Raw genomic sequence first — 22246 nt, forward strand, 5'->3', positions numbered from 1 at the left:
CAATGGGGGAAAAGGGGACTATCTGTAATACTTTCAACAATAAAGATAAATTAAAAAATATATGTATAAGGAACTCTTAAAACTCAATAAGAAAATAAACACCTAGATTGTGGGTCATCATGACTATGAATTCTTAGGACAACAAGAAACAGTATTTTGTTCAGGTACTCTGCCCATTTCTTAAATTGGATTGTTTGGTGTTGAGTTATATGAGTTCTTTATATATTTTGGATATTAACTCCTTGTTGAAGCTGTTGTTGGCAACTATCCTCTCCCATTTGGTTAGTTGCCTTCTTGTTTTGTTGGTGGTTTCCTTTGATGATGGCCAGCAGATATATGAAAGATGCTCTTCACTACCTATTAGGGAAACTTAAAACTACAGTGAGATATACTACCTTACACCTGTTACAATGGCTGTTATCAATAAGACAGGCAGTAACAAGTGTTGGGGAGCTTGTGGAGAAAAAGGAACCCTCATTCACACCTGGTGGGAATGTAAACTGGTACAGTCACTATGGAAAACAGTATAGTGGTTCCTCAAAAACTTAATAATGGAGTTATCATATGACCCGGCAACCTCTGTTCTGGGTATATACCAGGAAAATTTGAAATCCTTTGTTTGCAAAGATATATGTACCCTTAAGTTCATTGTAGCATTATTCATGGTGGTCAAGACATGGATACAACCAAAGTGTCCTGTGATAGATGATTGGGTCAAGAAGGTATGGTACATATATATGATGGACTACTACTCAGCCATAAGAAAAGATGAAATACTGCCATTTGCAAAACAGAGTGACCTTGAGAATATCATGTTAAAATAAGTCAGAAAAAACTAAAAACCATATGATTTCACTCAAATGTAGGATGTAAAACTGAAACTCAGACAAGAGTATGGCAGTTACCAGAGGGAAGGGGGTAAGGGAGTGTGTAAAGGGTAAAGGGGGCCAAATATACGGTGACGGAAGATCTGACTTTGGGTGGTGGGCACACAATAAGATACACAGATGATGTATCATAGAAGTGGACACTTGAAACCTATATGGCCCTACTGAACAGTGTCACCCCAATAAATTTAATTTTTAATCTTAGATTCTAATTTGATTATGTGGATATTGAAAGCTTAAAAGGCTACGTTGCAGATGTATAAAAATTCACATGCCTTCTGCTTAAGGCACCTGAGCAAGGAGTAAGAAAAAGACTTTGGACTTTATTTTTCTGAGATCCCTGTGAGAGTATATATATTATCCCTAAACCTGTGAGGAAAAACAGGTTAAGTTTGATAGAGACAACACAAATAGGAAGGGTTGACTCAGTTTTCATTAGCTGAACAGTTCTGGGATTTACTGCTCTCCAAATCAAGGAGTAGAGCTCTTAATTTGACCTCATAAGCTTAACTATTACCGGAAGTGAGTGTTTTGATTCATGCTGAAGTGGTTTTATGCCCTGAGAAAACAAATCCCTTTTCTTTCTCTTTCTAGCATTTAGCCTCAAATTGCCCCGATTTAGGTGTCTATTAAAAAGCCAATTTAAACATGTTGATGGGAAAACTTGTTCAAGCTGAGTCAGACTTCAGATATTAAATTTTTTCCTTAATGAGAAATCTTCATCTATTTTGAGCAACACAGTATTCAAAAGCTTTGTTCCCTTGCATTTAAATATGCTTTTTTCAACCAATATATTCTTAAGTATTATTTTAATGAATTCCACTAAGTATTTGAAAATTGGCATATTGGGGTATTTTTTATAGTAATGAATTATTTAATGTTCATGTCCTCTATAAACCCAGTATTTAACCATTTTACATGGGCTTGACTTTTTTTTTTAATGTTGTTCCTTTAAAAGTGTTTGGAAGAGGCCAGTGAGTTGTTGATCCAGGTCCTGGCACAGGGCATTGCTGCAGAGATCTCGATGTCCTTCCACTTCTACTGCCAAAGAATGATCTAAGCAATTTGATGCCATCATTTGGCTCTGGGGGCATCGGATATGGTGCCCTGGGTACACTGCTGCTTAGCACACATTTAACATCAGTCTAGATAACTTCTGGCATTCTTGGTCCTGCATGTTCTGACTGTAGTTTAACTAGTACTAATCAAGTGAAAATTAAAATCAAGATAATGTAATTAGCTTCCAGCAATGCTTAAAGAATCTGCTTAGATGCTGATACATTTTCTCCTAACAGTTTTTGTTGTAGCAGGTGTCCATTTGCCGATCATTTACTCTTGTCTAAAAAGCTGGGATATGATCAGAGTCATCATTATGTTTAGGCACATCTGAGTTTTTAGAGAGCGACTTGACCAGTACTTTTTAAAGCATTAAAATGGCATTCAGATTTCTATGCTTCATCTTGGTTATACTATAAATTTAGTTGTATGGCCTCACCTCATCCTCAAATCTCATTTCCCTTTTTCCATTTTCTTATCTTTAAATTGAGACAGTTCCCCTAAGGTCTTTTCTGCCTCTAAAAATTCTGCAAGTTTATGACTGGTTATAAAATCTACACTTCGGATGAGCTATTTTTGAGAATAAATGGCTATTAAAAATATAGGCATATTCAGTATATTTTAAATTTGACATAACCGCTCATGTTAATTTCAAGAACACGAGATAAAAAATACATGTTTATGCTTTCTATCAGATAAAGATTCATCACCCTATCAATTCAACTTTGAATGTACATTGGTTAAGGTTCTCTGGTCTCAAGTAACAGAAGCAGGAGCATGTTCCAGAACAGTGGCAGGGAGTGCACCAGAGCCTGGAGAGCCATCAGGAGGCGTGTGGCAGTCAGAACTGGAACTTCCCTCTAAGCAGTGCCACCTACAGCTTTTAGTTTAAGAGCATGTTTTCAGAAGACCTCAGCCTTTCCCAACTTCCTCTGAAGTATTTTCTTCTGTTACACTTCTTTCAAGAGTCTCTGCTTTCTTGGTACTTTGGAGACTTCCTGTCACATATTCTACTCATTTAACGTGGAACTATCCGTGTTCTCCTTACTGCGGACAGAAGCTGTCAGAAGGCCTGGGTCAAAGCCGCTGGACTGATTCACGTCTCCCAAGCAGCAGGTGAGTCACTGAGGCCACAGGATCCTCTGCATCTTTACTGCTCTCTGCACGGTCAGCCTCTTTTCTCCGAGTATGTGAGGCCTGCTTCCTTGCTTTTCCGTACATGCATGTCATTCTGACCACTGATCCTCTACCTATGAATCCTAATTCCACCCGTGAGAATATCACTGTACAATAGAGTGTAAGGTTTGAAAGTGCCCCATCTGGCTTTATTCAAATTACGAATTAAAAATAAAATTGTTCTCAGGGTACAGTAAGGGAGAGATGCCAAGATTACAATATAAGCCCTCTCTTTTCAATAAAAGCAGGGAAAACAGCATCATTCTGTCTTTTCTGAATGTAAAGAACAGTGATGCATATAACACAAAAGTTTTTAGACTACTCTATGTACTCGGCCCCAATGCTGGGTATTGTGAAAGATTTAAACAACAAAAAGTAAGGGTATGAGAAAGTCTTATTCTATGGAAACAGACTAACTCTGAAGTCAAGCTTGACATAAGTTAGATGGTTACAAATGAAACAGAAAAACTGCCTTCTAGGATCTAAATAAATATGGACTTTTCCCTTTGGGAAAATTTTGATTTACAAAGACCAAGTCCTTGCCCTGGCCAGTTTGGCTCAGTGGTTAGAACGTTAGTCCATGGACAGAAGGGTAGCAGGTTCAGTTCCCGGTCAAGGGCATGTACCTTGGTTGCGGGCTTGATCCCCAGCCCCAGTTGGGGCCACGAGCGGGAGACAATCAATGCGTGTCTGTTGTTGATGTTTCTCTCTTCTCTCCCCCTTCTCCCTTTCACTCTCTTAAACAAAAAAACACTAAGTCCTTGATAAGGTATGCCAGCTATGTGAAAAGATTATACACATGCACTAACATGTGAAAAGAGTTAGTGGAAAATGATAAAGTGTTTAGGATTTCCAAGAGAATTTTAGTGACCTTTCCATAATCATTCTTTTGTGTCAGGTGTATCATAAAGAAACATTAGATGATAATAGAAACTAACACAGTGGTTATCTAGGTGGGACAGAGAGTAATGAGGTAGAACGAACAGGAGTACAAGCTAGTTTGTTTTTTAACAGTACAATTTTTTGTATAGTTTTGACACTGAACTAATTTTTCATTAGAAGAGATGCCTATTACATTGAGTAAGGCTAGAAACAGCATTTGTTGTCCTAAACTTATCAGCAATCATTCTTAATTGCTAGACCAATCAAGCATTGTTTCTATGGATCATATTATCTAAGAAAACAGCTTTGTTGGAAGCAAGTTATGATATTTGCTGTAAGACTCAGCAGTACTGATACCACTAATAAATGCATTGATTTCACCTTTCTTCCTGTATTATCACAATGTTATTCATGATCTTTAAATGCTTCTCAACTAAATTTAGCAACATGCCATAAATCAGTCCCCCTTTACTCATTTTTAGAGACAATTAAGATAAAGTTATCAGCCTTGTTTCAGTCTCTGACTTTCCTTCCTTATGAAAGATTCTCATTATTTGTCTCTTGGCACATGTAAGAATCAGGAGGTATACTCAAGACACTAAATAAAGTTAGACAATTTTGAAAACGATGGAGAAATAAATGGATATAGGCATCTTGGGGATGAGGGAGAGTATGAATAGAAAACTGAAAGTTGATATCTTCACATATTTGCTCCAGATGGGCCAATTTGCAACAACATGATGAACCTGGGGGACATTATGGTAAATGAAATATACCAGACACACATAAAAAACTGCATCATCTCATTTATATGTGGAATGTAAAAAAGTTAAATACATAGAAACAGTAGAATGATGGTTACCGAGGGCTGAGAGGGGGAAGAAATGGGGAGATGTTGGTCAAAAGGTTCAAAGTGGCAAATATGTAGGATTAAATCAGTCTAGAGATCTAATGTACAGCATGATGACTATAGTTAATACCATATTAAATACTGGAGATTTCGTAAGAGAACTTTTCAGGTGCTCACATCACACACACACACAGAGGTATCTATGAGAGGGACTGAATATTAATTAGCTTGACTGTACTAATTATTTTACTCTGTATATAAATCATGATGTACACCTTAAATATATATACTTTTTGAACAGATTTTTAAAAATGGTGGGCAAATAAGTATAAGGTAAAATTAGAAGTTTAGGAAAGCTTATTCGCCTTATCCTAAGCTATAAAAGAAAGGTAAAAGTTTTAATCGATTTTATTATTAACATTTATCTTTAATTCTAGGTTGCTCTGTCTATACACTGAGGAGACCAAATTTTCTGACCAGATATATATGAGTATTTTCTGAATTCTAAATTTGTGAGTGAAGATAGTAATATTAAATGTCTGTTAAAAATCTAAGAAAATTTAGGTCATTCATTTGTCTAAATGAAAAGTAATGTTTCAAGAGTGGTATATAAATTCATCTTTTCCTGCTGCAAATCTAATATTGTCATCCTTCAACACAATATTCTTAAAATAACTCTCAGCTTTTGAAGTAAACGTGGATTCTTTGTCAGTAGATTAGTGCCCTCTGGTTTTCACAGCAATATTATGGTACTTGTAGTGGATAGTAAATGTAGACTACCATTTATGTAAGACACACATGTATCATCTATGTTCTTAAAAACAGATTCAATACATAATTTCTCATTAATTATGCACTTTTATTTTTTAAACTTACTTCTGTCAAGTGCTAGTTGCAAAACAAAATGGTATTACTAAACAAAATTATAGATGTATACTATATCAAAATGTGATAAAACCATTTTAATAAGAAATTTTGAACCATACAACAGACACTGATGGCAGAAATACGCAACCTCTATTTCCTGCATAGACTTCATATGTACATCTGACCATGACTTCCCATGCATTCCACCGCCGCCCCGCCCCCCTAAATGGCTTCATGTATCTCTCAGGAAATAGCAAGAGCCATGGCATAACTGGCTGGAATACCTAGTGGCCAGCATGGACAACAGGTTTGAATATGTTTTTAGTATTATGCAAAAACAAAGAGTTTGCTGTGTCCAGTTGCTTATATCCAAGGGCACATAAGTGTACCAGCAGGCATTTTGCATGTTGAGTATGTTCCATCTGGTGTGGAAAAAGATCAGTAAGAAACAGACTCAGATACAGGGAGTAGACTGCTGGTGGCCAGAAGGGAGGGGCACTAGGGGACTGGGTGAAAAAGGTGAAGGGATTGAGAAGTACAGATTGGAAATTACAGAACAGTCATGGGATGCACAGGGAATACCGTTGATAATACTGTAATAACTATGTATGGTGCCAGGTGGATACTGGAAATACTGGGGGGGACACTTTGTGAAGTATATGAGGTCTAACCACCATGCTGTCTGTACACCTGAAACTAATAACACAAAGTAATTAAAAATTTTAAAAAGATTATTGCAACTTTCAGATTTAAACAGGTGTCCAAACTGCAACTCTGTCCACTGTTGTACTACTACTTGAGACCATGGCGGACATTACAAATATAAAGTAGAGGCCTACCAAGCCTACCTGTGTGTACAGAGGGATCTCAGGTATAAACCATGACTTCCCTCGGGAACTGAATATACCGTCACCCTAGTGACAGCCATGGAGAGGAGGACCGGCACCGAGTGGAGGCTGGTGTTGCGGAATCCTGTCCAGTGCATAAAAGCTGGTAGAAGAACTCGACTTACATATGAGTAAAGGATTTAGGGCACATGGAAAACAACATGGGGTGGGGTTCTATTTTAGTCAGTGCAGGGAGCTTTAACAGAATATTATAGACTGGATGGCTTATAAACAGAACTTTCTCATAGTTCTAGAGACCAGAAAGTCCAAGATCAAGGTGCTTACAATTTTGGTGTCTAGTGAGAATCTGTTTCCTGGTTCATGGATGGCTGTCTTCTCTGTGTCCTCACAGGGTAGAAGGGGGTGATGGAGCTCTCTGGGAACCTCTTTTACAAGGGAATTAATCCCATTCATGAGGGCTTCACCCTCATGACCTAATCACCTCCCGAAGGCCTCACCTCCAAATGCCATCACACTGAGGATTAGGTTTCAACATATGAATTTGTGGGGAACATAAACATCGAGTCTTAGCAGGCACCGGTATAGTAGGTGTCAATATCCACAGGAAATACACCTCCATCCAGCCAGTCTTCACTTGCATGCAGATTCACATCAGCCCAGGATGTCATGTCAGATTTGGTTCGGATACTCCTGCTTGCTGAGACAAAACCACCATTCTCCTTCCTATTTCCCTGGGAGTACTTTAGCGGTTAGGGAACATTTCTGATAACATCCGTAGAATACACAGCATGCTCATTTATATTACCCTTTTTTTCCTAGTAGGCTCCTCACCCTACACTTCTAAGTAGAGCTACAGTAGATTCAGATATCCTCTCACTCTTTTTCTCACAGAGACTGCCCTTGCGAATAAGATGTTCAGATACTCCTATATTCTTTGTGCTGAGCAAGATCTAATAAGGTAGTCCAACAAAAAAGCATCAGTGTCACAACTGGGGCCTCAAAGGAAGTTCCATATATAAAACTAGGGAGAATTTCTGCTTTCAACTCTTTTATTATTCACCATCTCTATTAATAATTAAAAATTCACGTCCGTTTAAGCTCATGTTGATCCACTGCTCCTGCCTCTTTGTTTATTGCACAGGTTAAGTAAGAGTTCATGTTTAAAGTATAGAAAATGTAAAAGAAACATGACTAGAGCTGATGCAAGCACCACATCGGGATCTTTTTATTTGCCAAGAGGACCTTCTTCCTTCTGGCACAGATCATTTTACTTTAAACAAATGAGTTCTGGTTTGACAAGGGTGAAAAATTCTCATCATCAATCAATATGGGAAAAAGGCATACTTCCATGAACTCTATTAATTTTGGGGGCCAAATCGAAGGTGCCAGAACCACTAGAGCTTTCCAGCACCCAGAGTGAGTCACTTTAAAAGTGAGAGTCCAGACTATCGAGAAGACAACTCATCATATTTGAGAAGAACCTCACAGAAGGATAAATAGGCAGAAGAGCCAAGGGAAATCCTGTTAGAACACTTTAACAAAGATGTATTAAGAGAATAAAGCAAGCATTGAGACTAGGTCAAGACTATAATTGTTTCTCTCAACCAAATACATACAATCACCCAAAGTAGAATTCCCTGCTGATATGAGAATCTACAGCGAGGTGATCCAGCCTAGAGATGTAAGAGAAGGAACATAAGCCTCCGAACACTACATAAGTAGTCACTAGAAAAAGGGCAAGAAAGGCTGGAGAGTGCTGTTTCATGGAAGCCGAAGGACGGCAGTGTTTCAAAGAGATCGCCGTAGTCAATAATGTTGTTTCTATGACGTAAAGGAAGATGTGAGCAAAAGTCAATGTCCATTAGGTCTAGCAAAATGGCGATCCAAGTCACCGAGGGGAGACCCCAATAAAGCATATATATCCTCACTGTTTGATGTAATCTGAGAAGCTACAGACCATGTAAGTTGTCAAGGACAACAAGGAGTAGTCAGGAAGCTCTGCTTTTGGTGCCTTAAAGCTAACTTTGAATTCTGCCTCCACATTCTATCAGGTCTGTGATTTTGGATAAGTTTATAATCTATTATTTTATTTTTATATTTCTAAAATGATGATAATACAATTCCTACCTGCAACATTTACTGTGAATATTAAATTAGATGACATGTAATAAATAAGTCAGGCACAGCACCTAAATATATTAACTGCAAATAATGGTAGATGAAGTTAAAAATTTCAAAAAAAAAAAGATTTGCTTATTCATTTGACTACTTTGTCTTTAACAAGATGGCTATGTTTTATTTATATTTATTTATATTTATTTATTTTTAATATGCTAACTGACCTAAGAGGAAGGGAGAGGGAGAGAGAGAGAAACAATTGATGATCCACTGCCTCCCTCCTGCACTGAAGCATGCTCTCTACTGGGGTAGAGCCCACAACCCTGGCATGTGCCCTGACCTGGGACTGAACCAGCCAACTCTCAGTGCATGAGAAGATGCTCAGCCAACTGAGCCATACCAGATAGGGCCAAGACGGCTACTTTAAGAAAAGGGATGTAGTTAGATAGGAATAAATATTAAGAGAAATTTCAAAAGAACAATCCTTTTCCTTGCGTCTGAATTTTTAATCTTTCCCTCAACACATGCAAATTTCTACTGTTAGCACCAAGGAGCAAAAAATACTTTTGTGTCAGATGCTACACCTTTTATGGTAGATGAAAGCATGTGTAAACTTACAGATTTTTGATCTTCTATCTGAAAATGAAAACCTAGATTTAAAATATTATAGCCTCTCCTGGATTTAGTATTATACAAATACTGTCATTCTACAAAAGACTTTGAACTGACACTTCACAAAAGATGAAGGCCAAAGAACCAATAATCAAATGAAAATGTTTTCATCAGGGAAATGCAAATTAAAACCATGAGGTACTACCACCACACACAGATCAGAATAGCTAAAATTTTAGCAATGGAAAATACCAAGCATTGGTAATAATTTGGAACACCTTAGAACTCTCATGCACTCCTGGTATGACTGAATTGGTACAGCTACTGTGGAAGTATTTATTCAAGCAACTCATACAACCCAGCAGTATCTTTCCTTAGATAATACCCAATAGGAATTCATAAATATGCTCACCAAGAGACACATACTATAATGTTTATAGTGGCACCCTTCATAGTAGTCCTAATGGAATTAGACCAATGTCCAACACAATGGATGGATCCCACAGACAATGCTGAGCAAAAAGAAGCCAGACACACAAGCATATATACACTATGACTAAAGTATAGAAGCAGTCAAAACTAACCTATGTTTTAGAAGGCAAATTGGAGGTTTAGGCAATAATCCCTTAACCTTACAGCCTATTGCAGGGTTGTGTTCGGTTATGAAAAATGCAGGAAGATACACATTCATGATATCTGCAGTTCTCCTTGTGTATTGTTTCAACTGTAATTTAAAAAATATCGTCAGCATAGTTTTTCAATAATTCTTTCTTTGAAAATGTGTTAAACTTATAAAGTTATTTTAATGAAGATAAAAGAGATTGAGTATTCAATCCAAATTATTCCATCCCCAAACAAATTCTTTCCATATTTTCAGAAATAAGAAAATATTAAGTACTTAAGGAAAATAGCTGCAAAACATTTAACAAATCCATCCTTTGATCATACCTGACTTTTATCTAAGGGTAATTAATGGTCTTTTCTATCCTCAAGATTTTGAATTGGTACCTTCTCATCCATTGTTTTGACAAAAAAGACAAATTCAATAAAGCACTTTTTAAAAACTCTATGCTTACCTTGGGTGCTGGCAGCTTATCTGAGAGGCATCTCTGCTTATGAATAGTTTAGGTTCTTCATGATCTTTTCTATTCAAAGTGATACTCTATACTATGTGCTGAGATCATCTGTGGATGCTGGACAGAGATAATTATCTTTTGCTCTGTAAGCTTAGTTTTATTTGTATTTATAGTATTTCATAACTTGAACATTTATAAATAAAATATAACCTATACAATTATGTTCCTTCCCTATTTAATCAACTGTGTTCTATCTGCTTAGTTATCAAAAGCAAGCAAAAAAAATTCTCCCATTTTATTTCAAAATTACTGATCAAATACTGTATGATCTCTTTTATATGGAATCTAAAAATCAAAAAACAAGCTCATAAATACAGAGAAGAGATTGGTGGTTGCCAGAGTAGGGAGGCGGGGGAGAAATGGGTAAAAGGGGCCAAAAGGTATGAACTTTGTTATAAAAAAGTAATTCATGGGTATACAATGTTTTTAAAAATTAATCAATTAAATAAAATTATTGAAGAGATAGGCTTACCACCAGTGACAGTTCTCCAAGTTATAGTTGTTTATACCACTTTCAAGGGGGTAATATGTTTCTATTGTTTATGCTTTGACTGAAGGAACTCAGTTCTGTCCTTTGGTTTTTTCATCTAGTTCTTACAATTCAGACATGTTTAAGGAGTGACTTGATCAGTGGCTCAAATAATGATCATGAGGTCCCAATTTCTTTGATTCCTGAATCTACTTTTCTCTATGCTGACTTTATCTCAGAACACCTCTGGTAGATGCAAGATAACTACAGTACCTACAAACCCTGTCTTTCTAGCTTCAAGTTCTATTGGAAAGAGCAAGAATTTCTCTCCCATAAATTCCAGCAAAAGCTTAATTTCATCTCATTGGTCTAAGTGCTCAGCCTAAATCAATCACTGTAGCAAATGCAAATACAGTATGTTAATCGGCCTACGCTTGGGTCATATCATTGCCATGTCCCTGGAATGGCAGTAGGAAACCTATTCAAAGCTATTGGATTGAAAATAGGGGGAGACGGGTGTATCTCCACACATTATTATTGGAATCTGAATGCATGGATTCTGGTCAGCCCCAAACCAGAAATGTCTTCTTATACATTCTTTAGAGTTGCACAGGTACTTCTGCCTTTTTTTATATAGACACTTTTATTAAGTATTGTTTCATCAAAGGGGCATATTGGATTCATGTGTAATAATCCGATTCCCTGAATATATTAGTACTATAATAAAAGCACCAACAACAGTCATGATTTATCAAGCAACTACTATTTACCAGTTAATATTCTAAGTCTTCTCCATTTATTGTCTCATTTAATCTCATACATATAATGCATAAATAGTATCATTCTCAATGATGAGACAAAGATTCAGAGACCCTAGAGAGCATGTCTGGGGTTTCATGGCTTAATAGAAGATTTACATGTTGCACCTAGGCCTGTTTGACTCTGAATTCTAGGTGCTAAGCCTATACTACACAGATTGCCTTTAAATATATGTACTTGAGAAAATGACCCTTTGAGGAAATATCAAAAACAAATTTACAGTATCAGGATAGTTCCTAATATAAGAGATAACCTGGACCTCAAAATCACATGCTTCTTCACTTCCTACCTTTCATTATACGGACTTTGTTTTCCTTCTCAGAGGGAAAAAAATCAGATTATACACCGAAAGAGGAAATGTTTATTAAAACATATCAAATAAGATTTTTAAATCTACAGGAATGTCCTTTAAAACAAGGAAGTCTGTACATAAGTTAAATATTTTCCTCTCTGAATATTTGCCAACAAGGGAGTCACATTTCCCTTTACAAAGCATCCTAGATACTTGCTCTTGATTCATGAGGTAGTCACAGTCCACTGGTTTCAGTCTTTACAGAAGGCAAAGGTCCCAGTTTATAAAATTATGTTTGCTAACAGAGCAAATAACATTTGAAACTATTCTGGGTTTTCTATTGCCCTAAAAACTTTGCATGAGGATTTCCTTGACCATAAACCCAGCATCAGTGGCATATTTAATTACAAGTTGTAACTTAAGCTTCAATGCCAGCCTGTACATGAATAAAATCATCTTTAAAGATCCTTTGCTTTTAGTTCCCTTCACATAATTTCTAGAGGAAAAAATCCCTTCCTTCTCCCAACATGATCTAGAGACATTCATAAATTCTCCCCACAATCTTTACATTTTTCTAAGACCTCTGGTACCAACACCCTCTCTACTTGCTGGTGTCCCAAGATGATACCACAGTACTTCTTAGTGACCCATTAGATCCTTATGCAGAGACTTCCCTTAGCTGCACTTACTGACTTCTGTAGATAGTGTTCCTTTAGACAAATATAGATGAGGCCTTGGCTATAGGCAAACCTTATTACATGGAAATAGCTGTTACAGATATCAGGAAAAAAATGGATTCAGAATTGATGGACTTTATGGGAACTATTTCATCCAGTTTGGTTCAGCTATTCATTCCCAAAGTTATATATTCACAATTACCAAACTTTCTGCCCTAAACAGAATGGCCTATTTGTTCATTTTTGGTTTTAGGTCTCACCTTAAATGATTCTCTCCTTTCTCCCTCTTTTTCAATTGCTGATCAAAATACTATGTATGGCAACTAGGTAACCTTTACTCTCAGCTATTAATGTAATCATTTGAACATCAGAGGTCCGTACACAGTTAATTATAATAAAAGCTACACTTGTACCTATGAAAGTAAGTACGTACTAATTAGTCCAGGACTTAGTAATCTAAGAATTCAAGAAAAGGCAAATGAAAATATAGCACCTAATATAGTCCAGTATTTTACTGAGTTCTAAGTGTTGGATACTTGAACTCACATAAAAAGTGAAAGAAACATGGTCATTATCCTCAGGAAACAGAATTCACAGTTGGAAAGTAACATCAGATGATCACATGATTATCAAACTGTACACAGTCAATGCCTATCTATAAGTAAGTGAGCAGGCTTTTTCATCCTTAGCATTGTGTATGGGTATGTGTTGGCTTCCCTGGCGAAGAGACATCTAAGATGATATATGGAGAATGAAAAACATTAAAGAGAAACAAGGTTATCTTAGGCAGACAGAATGGCCTGAGCAAAGCTCTTGAGGCAGGAATAAGCATGAAGCTGTAGGAAGTGTAATAAACCAAGGTTGACTTTTTAATTTGGGGGAGTTATGGAAAATAATTGTGGTATAGTTACAGAAGACAAACTATATGACGCCTCTTTGGTATGTTGAAGAAATTGATTCTTATTCGAAGAGCTGTGGGAAACAATGGATCAAGGGCATGACAAAATAAGATCTATTTTTTTAATGAGTACTTAAGATGCCATGTAGAGAATGAACTAGAATAGCCAAGATAGTGAGTTTCCTGGCATCCTAGCAGGACGTTGCAGTTTTTCAGATCAACAATGAAAGCTCAAATTACAGGAGTGCTGACGACGATATTTAGTGGAAGGGTTTGAGAACTACCTATAAGGTTAAAAAAAAACCAAAAAAACAAAAAAACAGAACTTGATGATGAATTGGTTATAGGGTTAAGGCAGAGGCGATGTTAAAGATAGCATAATTCCTGCCTTTCGGTTGAATTAAAAGTGATGGCATTCATTGAGAAAGAATACTGAAATAGAAACATTTATTTTGTTCTCTTTTATGGTAGTATGGAAGAGGTTGGAGGTCATTTGCTTATTTTCTTAAAAAAGATTGAGTTTGAGGAGCCTTTGAGCAGATTTTGAATGAACAATTAGATACATATGCTTGCAGCAGAGAGGAAAGATCGAATTGGGGAGAGATGGGCCAGATGAAACAATGGGCACGGATGTATTCATCTGAATAGAAAACAGTTTCATATTTCTTACATATTTTTGATTCTTCAGTCTAGTTGTCCTAGAGAGAGCTTTTTACATTAGTTACAGTTGATACAGGGCAATACAGAATGGTTAAGATATGTGGAAGTGACTTCAGGAAAAAATAGAGGGCCTCTCCAAGAGGGATAATTAAGATTGTTATTCAAACATATTTTACAGACTTGCAGTATTTTCAATTTTCTTGTGTTTGCAAAAGTATCTTTAAATAATCATGCCAAATGTTAAAAAGGAGCCAAGTGAGATTAAGTTTCTGGAATCAGTAAAAGCTAGATTGGACATAGCAGTAGAGATTATATTGTAGCATTTAATAACAGCACCGTGACACATGATTAATTTCCCCCCCCTGTTACCCACACCTGCACAAAGACTTCTTTATAGAAACAGAGGGGGTAGGTTTCTACAAGCAATAAACAAAGTTGGAACAACAATTATCACCCAGGTGAGCCCTTAACTCACAGAGAAAACAAGCAACAAAGATGAAGACAACAAAAACCCCAGCTTATCTTGTTAGTAGTTGCAACTGTGGTGCCTTGGATGTACCAGATTGGAGCCAAGGGACCTGAAGGCTGTCCTGTCAACTTGTTCTATTTTCACAGCAAACTCAAAAACTTTAATGGCTGTATTTTGGCCATTTATTATTTTATTGATGTCTAAGGAAATGTTCAGTGAGAAGTTAGTGTATTTTCTTCCGATATGGAAACTAGCTAAAGATTCCAGTCGCAGAAATAAGGTCTCAAGCTCCCTAGTCACTCTTCTTCAGGTTGCACACATTGATTCCTTAACAACCACAGAACACTATTAGGTAGTGCTATAAAAGTGAAATTTTCAACGTGTTAGATTTCTTGTGTTGTTTTTTTTCATCCACCAGAAAAACTCTGGTCCAAAATAATTTGTAGGGAAGAAAAGACTAACTTTTGGGTTTTTTTTTTTTTTTAAAGTGTGGATAGGATATTCACATAGCAGAGACAGTTGGGTGTGCTGTCTGGTGCAAAACTTGAGCTGTCAGTGAGACGTGGCTCTCATATTTCCCTAAGGTACTCATGCTAGCTTATATTTGCCTGAAAACATCACAATAACTTACTATTCTCTATCCTCTCCCCAAGAAACACAAACAAAATGCCACCCAACAAATTCAGCAAACAGACTGTCTCTTACTGAAACTTTCTTTCAATATATCCAAAGGCTTGGCCTTTGAGTGCCTTGCCCTCCTCGTCTTGTGAGGTTTTTCTTTCACCTCAGTTCAGTCATATCTGCTACAGTTGTCCCCCCTCATCTGTAGGGGATACATCCCAACACCCCCAGTGGTTGCCTGAAACCATGGGATATATTATATATGCTATGTTTTTTCCTATACACACACACCTTTTCACTTAAAGGAAGCACTTTACAGCTTCTCTTTGGCGTATCTGAATCATCTGCATCACTTCTCTTGGGCTTTGGGGCCATTATTAAGATAAAGGATACTTGAACACAAGCCCTGTGATACCAGGACAGTTAACCTGATAACCAAGACGGCTACCAACTGACTAATAGGTGGGCAGAACATACAGTGTGTAGAATCTGGACAAAGAGACGATTCGTGTCCCAGGTAGGATGAAGCAGGATGCCTGCTACAAGATTCATCCAGCTACTCGGAAGAATATGCAATTTAACACTTATGACTTATTTCTAGAATTTTCCCTTTAATGTTTTTAGACTGCCATAGACTGCAGGTGGCTGAAATTGTGGAAAGTAAGACCATGGAGATGGGAGAACTCAACCTTCCCCCTTATAGAGGGGAGGTCCCGTATCATCACCACCCTCCCTTCAGAATATCTTGAACCCATTGCTCCCTTCTCTCAATTACTCTCATTTGGGAGGAATCCAGTCTTGCTAAGCATACTAGTTACCTACTTTGTACTGGCAGTCAGGCAACTGAAACTGTTGACGTGGGTACACACACACACACACACACACACACTTTTCTCAAGTTTGCTTTCTAATTTCCAAAGCAGTCATCTCAAATCTTTTTCTGTAAAACTCCTTTAGCCATGTTTCCCCCCAAGTCTTGCCTCTTACTTTCAGAAAAGAGAAATGATCAAATAAATGGTAATTTTCTTATATTCTCATCACCTCCTTGTGCTCTTTAGTTTCTGCCTTCTGTCTTGTTAGAATGAAGTGCTGATCTCCTCAAACAGCCACCCTCCCCCTTTTTCTCAGCAATGCCTCCTCTTGTCTTCCCCAGGTTTTTCCTTCATCAACTCTGCCCTCTCTCTTCCGAGTCACAACGTCCTCCCCTTCTGAACAATTCCCACCTGCGTACAAACATTCTAGTACCTTCCATGAAAAACTCCCTTTGCCTTGACGCTCCCCCTCGGCAACCATCTTATTTCCGTGATGAAATGTCAACAAAAACAATGTTTACCCTTCCAATTTCATGTTCTTCTCTGGGTAGTACCAGCACTGTGGGTTTTTTCTCCGTCTGGATATAGTTTTCCTTCCCATAATCCCCTCCTCGTGGCCGCCTCCCCAATGTCCATGCAATCACCACATCCTTACTGGTTCTAGCTCTTATTCTTGATGTCTAAAATATTAGTTTCTCACAGCTCTGTTTCACGCCCTTATTATTCTTTTTATATCTGAACTCTCTTCCTAAGTTATATCAATCAATTCTGTGACTAAACTCCGTATACAATGACACCAGCACCCCAAGTTATAATCTTTAGTCATGGCATTTCCCTTGGTTTCCTTATTTGAGTATCTATTGCTTACATAACATTTCCTACTGGATGTCTAATAAACACATCTAACTTAACATTGCCCAAACTGCAAACAATTCAACCTTCCATTATGCTTATTTTGACCACTTCGTATCTTGTCCCCAATTCCCACCACACCAGAATTAATTTCTCTGCTTTTGAGATGAGGCATCACCTAACTTTCAACTTCTTGGAAATAGCTGCTAAAATATTTATTTCAGCTATGCCATCCACTAACTTGTCTGTTAATTTTCATACTATCTGTTTAGAAGATAGCTTTGACCATGCTTTCCCATTATCTAAAAGGAGTCTCAGCTCAGGAAAATCATTAGTAAAAATGCTTAACAATAGCAGAAGAAAGAAACCCAGGTTTTATGCACCCGATTGTCTGTTACAATTTAGTTTCTTTTATGAAATTCATTTTACTAAAACTTTAGAAAGTCTCACTACAACTTTTCTAAACAAAAATAGGTAAAATTTAAGCGAATGCATATTTCCATAGAGGCATGGGGTAGAAGGTGAGAAATATAAGGAACTGAGGAATTGTAATCATTTGTTAACCCACATTATGTTTCCTGTTTATCTGTATCAGCCTACATCCAATCAAGAGAAAAACCACACAGCAATCTAAACAGGGAAATTTTAATATAAAAAGTGAAATTATAGGGGGAAATTGGAGGATACCTGTAATAGTGTCAAAGAAATGAAGTTATGATAAAAGAGTAACTGTAAGATGGAAAAAATTCTAACAAATGCCCTACTGCTGACGGAGTAACCAAGGAAGAACAAACTTGAAAGGTAATCCCCCTGTGCGAGGCAGGTTTCAGACCTCACTGGAGAAGGTGTGCTAACAACCCACCGTACGACCAAAAACTTCACTAGGTAGTCTAGACCACAGGTGGTACAGTCACCTAACAAATCCTCCAGGCACAGCAGAACCACGCCTGTGAGCAGGCACCCCAGCATGCTGGGGCTGTCAGAGTCCTACTGTGGGTGGTAGGCCTAGAGCCCCTGGTCTTTAGGAGCTGTAGGACGGCGATCATTTCCTTCAGCCCAATGCTGCCAATCAATTTACTCCTAATAGGGGTGATAATGCCCCAGAATTTATCACCTTAACCTTGACTATACCAGAGTGAGGGCTGAGCCTCCCCTCACCACCATTCCAGTGGTGGGAAGGAGATAAATTGACTACTTTTCATTTAAAATGTTATTTTTTTTTGGGGGGGGGGTGTTTAGTCAAAAGTTTAAATCCACTGGATCCACACGTTAAAGTATGAGACAGAGAGCAAGTTAGAGCAGACACCTCATGCTGGAGGCTCTCAGGGCATGAGGGGATCTGGAGCACGCAGGTGAGAGGCTCTGTGATCAGACAGGCTAGGTCTTTGAGACGACCTAGAGACCACACATTCTGTGTGCACTTCTGGAGCACAGCATCGAAGGATGTCCTCTCATCCACACCACCTACCAAAGGTGCAGCTTCTAAAAACGTCAAGAGAAGCCCTTTCCTCCTGCAATATCCCTCCAGTGCCACATACTGAGATGTAAACAGCTATAAGGAGCCCCTCCCATTCAGTGTGGTAAAGCAGGAATTGAGTGTTTTGAGAGTAGAGAGCACTAAATTTATAACATCTTACTGGAATGATTTATGCATTTTCTATAGAAACTTTATCATGAAATTTGCAGACTCTTAGGATTCATATTATAAGCTTCTCTGTGTCAGATAATACGATTGCTTGATATACTTCTAACTTCAATCCAGGCTGAAAAACTTAAATGTAAAGTAAGTTCTGTTTGTGATCAGCACACCTGGATTTGAATTCCTGCTCTGCCAATTGCTATGTCTGTAATACTTTAAGTATAAATGTCTCTCTTTCACATAGACTAACAATGGTACCTTCATCCTAAGATTTTTGTGATGATCCTTTTCATTTAGTGCAGCATCTGTCACAGAGTAAGAGCAAGAAATGTGATACTAACCCCACAACTGTCAAGGTTCCCTACTTTATGAGGCCTCAATGAATCACTTCAAATGTGAGTCACATACTCTGTATTTCATATATTATCATCAGTCAAATGGGAATCATTAACCTTTCATCATGATGAAACAGGGAAATTTATAGATCTTTATTCCTTTGTGTCTTAGCTAGAAAATCATTACCTGGAAAAACTCTCCCCTTTTTAAATCTCAAAAGTATAAGGTCATAAGATATAGTCTCACTTTGGGTCAGAAATAAAAACTACAGTGTCTTGGATTATTTGCAATAACCATTAATGAGACACTGCTGAAGCCCAGTGGCATCTATAAAAATGAATGGATGACCACTCAGAAGTTCATGCATTTTTAATGCTCTGCATGAATAATACCAGCAGACTATAAATCCCACTCAGAATGGCAAAGCTTTGAGTGTAGAAATCTTATCAATGATATTTCCCACTTTAATAGAAATGGGTAGCTAGATAAGATTTTGGTGGAGATCGATGGGAAATTCTGACATAGGAGCTTGTCCAGAGAAAAGAAAACATTAACAGCACAACTACTACTCATCCTATTTGTTCCCCAATATTGTTATAGGAGGCGACTGGAGAGGAAGGTAAAAAAACAGAATCATACTGACAAAGACTGTTTTTAGTATTTTTTAAAAATACAAAATATTTTTAAAAAATCTAGTAAATCTTAAAAAGGAAACCTCACTTGAATGACAGTTTCATGTTATCTCCTTTCAATTCCCATTGTGATCTGTTCCTGCCATTTACTATGACTTGAAGTAATGCTCCCTCCCTCATGCCATCACCAACAAATTCTTACACCAAAAGCAGGGGATGACTTTGTTGGCCCTTGCTATTTTAATACTTATTGTAGAGTAGTTCAATGTACAGAAAAGTTGCCAAGAGAATACAGAGAGCGCCCTATGCGGGCCCGGATTGCTTGTGTCTGGCATTTCCCTGGAGCATTAAGGTGAGCGTGTCATTTTAGTTTTGAGTAATATGTCCCCTCCTTAGAATGACCTTTGAAAGTAATGACCTACCCAGCTTCCTGATGGTTTCTCTGTGGTATTTGTTCTGTGTGAAAGGAAGCCATAAACAATAGGGAATGGGACCTTTTCAAGACCAAGTCAGCTCAACCGGCCTTACTCATGGGAAAGGTTATAAGCAGGTTGCAGAATAAGACCCAGCTCCTTTTTTCCATGTGCTTCCTAAAGTCTCAGTCCCACTTTCTAGACATGCCCTTTCCTGCCCAGGAGGCTTATCCCTGGAAACTGAAGCCTCAGGATTAACACTATCTGCAATTCCAATTCTTGATTCCAGAAAGACAACTTAAACTCCATCCTGACGGGGGAAGGAGGAGAGCAATAAGGAGTGGAGCAAAAATAAGGAAGTGTTGAAAGGATAACCTGTAGAGTCAAACCATGAATATGCCACCTGACCCAACTGCTCCTAAGTCTCAGCTTGTCACTAAAATGTCCTATCAGTTGTCATGTGACTTCAAGGTGGGTTGGGCTAGAAGAGCAGCTGCTGCAAGATGATCGCAGGTGGCAGCTCTGGCAACCTCAGGGAAGGCAGCCAAAGCTCTTTGTGGGGCTGCACTTTTGGCCTCTCTAGAATCCTCCCAAGACGAAATCACTTGGAGCTCTGCACTGCTCTTCAAAGCCTTTAGAGCCCTATGGGAAACAGATGGTGGTTAAGGATGTTCAGGTGTGTGTTCACAACTCGAGGAAGTTCAAGTAGCTGCCTAATGAAAAGTTTCACATCTCGTTTCATCCCGAGACCAGACTCCTACATCTCTGCACTTGATAAAAACTGGGAAGCCAGCTGTCTATTAGCAGATGGGCGCTAGAGTAGGAGCAAAAGACACTGAGGATTATTCTGATCCACCACTTTATTCTTGGGAGTTTGAGTTCCCGAACAGGTGGGGAGTACAGGTGGCTCACAGTTGTCACAAGGCTCCTGTACCACCCCAGGCTCACACAGACCTGCTGATTCCATCTTATTTAGAAGTTAGCAACTCCCTTTCCTAAAGATGAAAAAAAATCTCTGGCTATGTTGAACCACTGGGCATCAAGCCTTAGTGTAAATAACTAAAGAGATCGTTTTGTTCACAAACACTAGCAATTTTCAACCTTTTTCATCTCATGGCACACAAACTAATTAGTAAAATTCTGCAGGACACCAAAAATATATTTTGCCAATCTGACAAAAAAAAAATAGGCATAATTTTGATTCATTCACACAGGATGGCTATTGTGTTGGCTGTAGTTTTTTATTTGACAATCTAAGGAAAAAGGTCAGTTTCCCTCTTTTGGCATGTTTTTAAAATTCTTGCAGCACACAGGTTGAAAACCACTGACATACACTATTGTAGAATCAGATGCTCATTTAAGTGATGGAATCAATGATCAGTTCACTACATGCCTCTCATGGTGTGATCATCTTGACATATGGATTGCAATTTCACTTAAATGTAGTATTTTGAAATGTTGCAAGGTTTCGAACTTGTGCTAATGCCTAGTCCTTTCTCTGCTGTTCAACTGAAGAAACAGGGATTGTCTCTCATCAGGAAATAAACCACCAATGACTGCATTAGAGAGATGTTAGTTCATCTCCATCAAGGCATCTTCCTGAAGGATTTTCCAGGATTTTTAAAAAAATACATCTTTATTGATTTCAGAGAGGAAGGGAGGGGGAGAGAGAAACATCAATGATGAGAGTCACTGATCAGCTGCCTCCTGCATGCCCCCAGTGGGGATCGAGCCCACAACCCGGGCATGTGTCCTGACCCAGAATCAAACCATGATCTCCTGGAGCCTAGGTCGACGCTCAACCGCTGAGCCACGCCCGGCAGGGCATCCAGGGTCATTTTACCACATGTAGTGCCTTTTGACATAACCCCCCTCAAAGCCAGACACCATTTCATTAGACTATCACTGAGGAGCAGAGAGGTAGGGAGCAAAAAGGTCAAGCTGAATTTTCCAAGGTCACCTGAGGTGCTAACGGGATTAGATTGACTGGCTCTGGTGTTCGGAGGAGCAGGCAATAAAAGGGCACGTGAGAAACCCAGGAAGGAAGGGAGGGCTGTTCATGGAAAATAGTGTGAGGTGTTCTCTGGGATTTGAGGCTGGCCAGAGTGCGAGTTACACCTGTGCGTGCTGCCCACTTAGCTTAGCTCATACTTAGTACAAGTTGTTTGTGAAAAACCTATCCATTGTGTGGAACTGAGAGATGGTAGGATTAAAGTGAAAACAAA

Source organism: Miniopterus natalensis, chromosome 5 (assembly GCF_054644295.1).
Source record: "Miniopterus natalensis isolate mMinNat1 chromosome 5, mMinNat1.hap1, whole genome shotgun sequence".
Lineage (NCBI taxonomy): Eukaryota > Metazoa > Chordata > Mammalia > Chiroptera > Miniopteridae > Miniopterus > Miniopterus natalensis.